The sequence below is a fragment of the Carlito syrichta genome, unplaced genomic scaffold, assembly GCF_000164805.1.
Source record: "Carlito syrichta isolate Samal-C Ts95f unplaced genomic scaffold, Tarsius_syrichta-2.0.1 Scaffold301656, whole genome shotgun sequence".
NCBI classification, from domain to species: Eukaryota; Metazoa; Chordata; class Mammalia; order Primates; family Tarsiidae; genus Carlito; species Carlito syrichta.
The window spans coordinates 123,534-129,634 of NW_007245752.1; positions in this window are offsets into that span (position 1 = coordinate 123,534).

Consider the following 6,101-nt stretch of genomic DNA (forward strand, 5'->3'; position numbering starts at 1 on the left):
TTAAAATTGTTCTCCCTCAGAAAGGCAGTTTCTCCTCTTTGCTTCTACCTAGAAGAAGGAGGTTGAGAATGAAGAAGACAGCGTGTGCGGGGTGGCTACAGCTTCATCCGGGAAGCATCTGCGCCTTCCTGGGCTCAGGATTCGTGGGCACAGCCTTCAACCTCTCTTCCAGTGATGGGACATTGGTTTACCTCTGTTTTATTTTTTCTTTTAATATATATGGAATTCTTTCCAAGTTCCTCCATGGTTGAGAGGAAAGCGTGGGAGGAAACCAAGGCCTGGGTTCCAATCTCAGTCTCTCCATCTCCCTACCGAGCGAGCTGCAGCAAAAAGCTTAAGTGCTCTGCACCGTGGTGTCCTCATCTATGAAATGGTAGCGACAGTATTCACCATCCATCAGGGCATTGGAAAGTTAGACCAGGTAAGGGGCCTATAGTGTTCAGACAGTCTCCATCAACACCCCCATCTTGAAAGCATGACAGTGACAGGGCAGAGCTTGTGCTATTCAGCTCTAAATTATCTAAATAGGGTAAGAGTTTTGTTGATGAAGACAAACTGTCACCTCTTTGGTCGGAAGTGAAATATGTGTTGAGTGGTTGACAGTAACCAAGACCAGGGTCTGAATTAGAAGGAGGCCGTGAGCAGCAAATTCTGGAGTCATTTCGTTTGACTCAATTGTCTGTTGTCTGAATGTAAATTGTATGCTTCTTCTGTAGGACGACAATTCTGCTTGCTATTGTACAACATGAAATTATACATTATGAAACCAGATGTTAAAAAATGAAAAACAATCAAGATTGTGGTGGGGACTGTTAAGCTTGATTTCCTGATCTTTCCCTCTGGTTGGGTGTCTCATCCGTGTATCAGTCGTGATTGTTGTGGATAGGCCACCGTATCTCAGTCATGATTGTCATGGATCAGGCCACCGAGGAGATGCCAGAAGAGAGGCAATGGGGTTTTCAGTCTCAGACTCAGGGGCGAGGGGTGGAGAGCTAGGCTGCATGCTCTAACTGGTGCTGGTCTAAACCAGACACCTGCAGCTGGAATGGGCCCAAGGCTGTCAATTAAGACACACCCGGGGGAGAAGGACTGGGCATCAGAGAGTAGTGCCAGGACCACACCGGTTGGGTGGTAGAAAGAGACGAAACAGTGCCTTACCAGGAACTACAAGCAGAGACAAGCCATTAGAGGAGTCATCGATAAGATATGCATCTTGTTAGCCAAGGGTTTCAAACCAGTTCAATGGGCAGACCAGTTCTGAGGCTCAAGGAGATTCAGGGTCTTCCTCAGGACCACTGCTCCTCCTGGTCTGTGTAAAACACCAAGCCGTGGGAGAGGGGACATTCACCCAGGGATCCAAGGATACCCTTTGGGATGCAATAGCCTTGCTATAACCACAGTGAGTCAGGGGGCAGGAATAGTAGGAAAACCAGACAGGGTTCAAGTTACAGAGAAAAAAATGGAACAGAGAGCAAAAGCAAGGTTTCTGAATCCCTGAACAAGGATACAGACACAAAGCAGCAGGGAGAGAGCTGCACTGGTGATGAGCTCCGGGCAGCATGGGGAGTGGGGAGAGGGAGAGAGGGCAGACACCGGGGAATCTTTTATTTTCATTTATTTATTTTTTGACTTGGAAAAAACAAGGCAAGTTAGATCCTAAAATAAGAATTAAGGGGCTCTAGTAATGATGGTTAGAACATAGAAGGCGTGAGGTGTAAAGAAGATTGCTATAATAAAAGTTTCCAATTTCATTTGTCTGTTTTTAAGGAGAAGAAATGAAAGTAACAGTGATCCTATTCAGAGATTGAGGGTCAACGACATGGAACTTTTCAATTATAGTTTCCCAAATATTCCGGACACTGTTCTTACAACATTAGCACAGCGTCTGCTGAAGAATGCTAGAACAACTTTGTTTAACTTCTAGTCTCTCCAGAGCCTGAAATCCTACGACCTACAGAGACCCAAACTCCCTCTGCTAGGTTCCCAAAGTGGAAAGATTGGCAGCCCCTTGCCCCCACCCCACCAGCAGCCAGGGGGTCTTTTGATCACCTTATTCCTAACTCTGGGCACCTCCCCTAGGGTAAGGGCAGCAGTTTGCCGTCAAATGTTTTTTGTGGGGTTTTTTGTTGTTTGTTTTGTTTTGTTTTGTTTTGTTTTGTTTTGTTTTGAGTTGGAGTCTCACTCTGTCACCCACACTGGAGTGTAATGGCCCCTCCCGGCCACTGCAGCCTCAAAATGCTGGGCTCCGGCGATCCTTCCTCCTCAGCCTTCCAAGTAGCTGGAGCTACAGGTGCACGCTACCGGTTAATTTTTTTTTGATTTATTGTAGAGATGAGGTCTCACCAAGTTGCCCAGGAGGGTCTCGATCCTGCAGGCTCAGGCAATCCACTCACCTCGGCCTCCCAAAGTGCTGGGATTACAGGTTGAGCCACCGAACCTGGCCTAAACAGTTTTTTTTTTTTAAGTAGAGTCAACTTAATGGATATTACTGAGTTATAAGTCTATGATGCAAAATCTCAAATTATACAGTGGTTAACTATTTAAGTCAAAATTGGGCATGAATTACCATTTATACTAATAAGGCAATGTCCCCTAGATAATTAAGAATGAACAGTAATGCTGTGCTTTGCTATATATTTCAAAAGATAGTATGTTAGGGTCTCACAGACAGTTAACAAATTCAGAAATTCACATTTCTACCATGAATATTTTGAATTTATCTAATGCTACAAACTTTATTGACCTCTTCATAATTGCATTTTGATTACTGCAGTTCTGTGAAAATGAGTTTGGTTATCAATTTGCCACACCACAGGAGTTTATATTTAATGAAACAGTGAAACCATGCCCAAAGACTCCCAGATGACTGACCCATTCAGACTCTCACAAAATTCATTAAAAGTCAGATGTTTGGAAAGAAGAGAGTACAGGAGTTAGAGGCATAATGAGAAGCAAATTCTACCACTGAGAAGCAGGAGTAGTAACTAACAGCTACTGCTGGTAGGGTTTCTAGTGCTAGGAAGCTGAGGCCTGACAATTAAGTTCATGAACTTGCCACCGTACACGTACATTGACAGTATTATACAAAAAACTCAGTAAGGTTTCATAACCTTGATATATCAGCATCTCACTTGTGTGTTTGTTTTGATATGCGGTGGTGTCTTGCTGAGTGGTGTTTATTGTTGTTGCATGTTTTTGTGTGCCATTGTGAGAATGTCAGAGCTTGAATGAAGAGCAATGAACAAACGTTAAATTTCTTGTTAAACTTGGCAAGAGTGGAAGTGAGATAAGGGACATGGTAGTCCAAGTTTATAGGGATAATTCCATGAAGAAAATGGCAGTGTACCAATAGATTCAACGTTTTCCTGAGGGAACAGAAAGCATTGCTGATGAAGAGAGGTCAGAACGACCAGCAATGAGTAGAACTGACAAAAGCATTGCAAGATTTTATTGAGTTGTGCATCAAAATCATCAGCTGACTGTGAGAAGCATAGCAGACCAAATAAACATCGATAGAGAAACAATTAAGAAAATCTTAACTGAAATCTTGGCATGAGAAAGGTATGTGCAAAAATGGTTCCAAAAAAGCTCTTGCCTCATGACAAAGCTCAAGCTCACACAGCATTGTCTGTGAAAAGGTTTTTAGCCAGTAAACAAATAACTATATTGGAATACCTCCTTACTCATCTGATCGGTTCCCTAATGACTTTTTTCTTTACCTGAAGACAAAGGACATATTGAAAGGAATGATGACTTACCCTTGATGACATTCAGGACATCAGGGGTAGTATGATGACAGCTCTGATGGCCATTCTAGAAAAGTAGTTCCAAAATTGTTGTGATGGGTAGACCAGGCGGTGATGTTACTGCATAGCTTCTCAAGGGGGGTACTTCAGAGGTGACCACAGTGATATTCAACAATGAGTTATGTAGTACACTTTCTAAGATGAGTTCACAAACTTAATTGTCAGGCCTCATAATTAACAAAAGTAAATTCTTTTATGTGCTAGAAATTGAATACTCATAACAACCAATAAGTTTCATGATCTCATTTATTTATCATAACTTTGGCATCATAATAGTCATCCCTGTGCAGCCTTGTTGCTCTCAGTTTAGGAAGGGATTTCATGCCCTTAACAACAACATTAAGATAAATGAGATTAACTATAAAACAGTGGAAAACACAAAGCATTATATATGTTATGAAAAGTTTTACTTTATCACATGAATGCTAACATTTGATTGTAAAGGAGGTTTTCAGTGATTTGATGCTTTAGCTTGGCTTTGAAGAAAAAAGGAGTTTTCACAGGCAAATAAAAATATTTTAAGGATGAGTCAAATAAGGAATATAGTAGTAAATGTATAAAATAGACCTTTCATTTTACCTTCCCGGTCACTGCTTCCCATCTGGCTTGGAGTAACAACCGGAGTCCCTGTGACAGTGTCTGGTGCCCCACAGGCTACACCCCTCACAATGTCCTCCTTTTTGTTTCTCAAATGCTGCAAGCACTTTTCCTCCCCAGGCCTTCTCACCCGCTGCTTCTGTTTTCTGGTACTCCCTTTCCCCAAACACAATTCCGTATCCTTTCAGGTCTCAATCCCAGTAGCATCTTTTGCATATGACTTTTTCTTTTTTTCTTTTTATTTATTTATTTTAAACTTTTTTTAATTTTAAAATTGTGGGGTACAGTTAAGGGTTAGGTATACAAATATGCATCATTCAGGCTCCCTTGTTGATAAGGGATGTCCCCTCATCCCCAGACAGATATTGACTGCCGTTAATCCCACCACCCTTGCCCTCCCTGTCCCCCACCATAGATTCCCACCACTGTCGATCCTTTTCTTATAATATTATGATAGAGGTTCAAGGTCCACTTATGAATGTGATACTCAGATCTTTGCTGCTGGGAGAGATCACTCAGTATTATAGACTCTAGTTCCATCCAGGTTGCTGCGAAATTCATGATTTTGTTCTTTTTTATGGGCTTTCTCCAGCCCTAGCAACTCGTTTTGGACTAAATTTTATTTATATTTTAATCCCTGAATTACTACACTAAATTCGGTTCTACTAGATTTGAGCATCTGCAATTATCCAAACACATCTGTGAAATTTAAATCTCACAGATATGTAACACCAGAGAAAGATGAGTTGATATGTCATTAGACAAGAGCACAAATCACTTGTGCCTGCAAAAGTAAGGAGAGACTAGCAACTCAACTATTTTTTTTTTTGCGTTGGAATCTCACTATGTTGCCCAGGCTGGAGTGCAGTGGCATGCTCCCGGCCACCGCAGCCTCAACCTGCTGGGCTCTGGTGATCCTTCAGCCTCAGCCTTCCAAGGAGATGGAACTACAGGCGCGTGCTACCACACCCGGCTAATTTTTTTTGATTTATTGTAGAGATGAGGTTTCACCCAGGCAGGTCTTGAACCCGTGGGCTCAGGTAATTCACTCACCTCAGCCTCCCAAAGGTGCGGGATTACAGGCTGAGCCACCGAGCCCGGCACAATTCAACTATTAAAGGGTGCTTTTGATGTTGAATCAGGCTGGGAATCAGAACTTTCCAAACTCCATTGGATAGGAAGTTGAAGGGGACCTGCTCCCTGAATAACAGCAGAAGGTGAACCTGTTGTAGTGTAGCCTTTGGGTCCTGTTGGGGAAATTCTTTCCACTAAGTCCAAATGAGTCCACCACATTGGCATGTGTGCACAGTTCCATAGGTTCTTTCCACATTTTCATTTATTTCACACGAGCAGGTAAATACTTCATTAATTCAGCAAATAGAACCAATATTTTCTATAGGCTGCCTGAGGACTATCTCTACTGAAAGGCTGTCTTCTGACTCATACTGCAACATCCCTCATTACTTTCTTTGGACTCTTGCTTTACAGTCTAGGGGTGCTATTGAGTTTAACAAGTATTTGCTGAGCACTTACTATTGTCAGCACGTGTTGGTGTAATATCCAAAGAAGAATAAGATATCATTCCTGATTATAAGGTATTTCCAGCCAAGGAGGAGGGATAGGCCAGGAAACTAATAGTACTGCTTGCTGTGATAGATGCTGTAGTGAAAGTGTGTAGAAGAAACTGGAAGAGCAGAG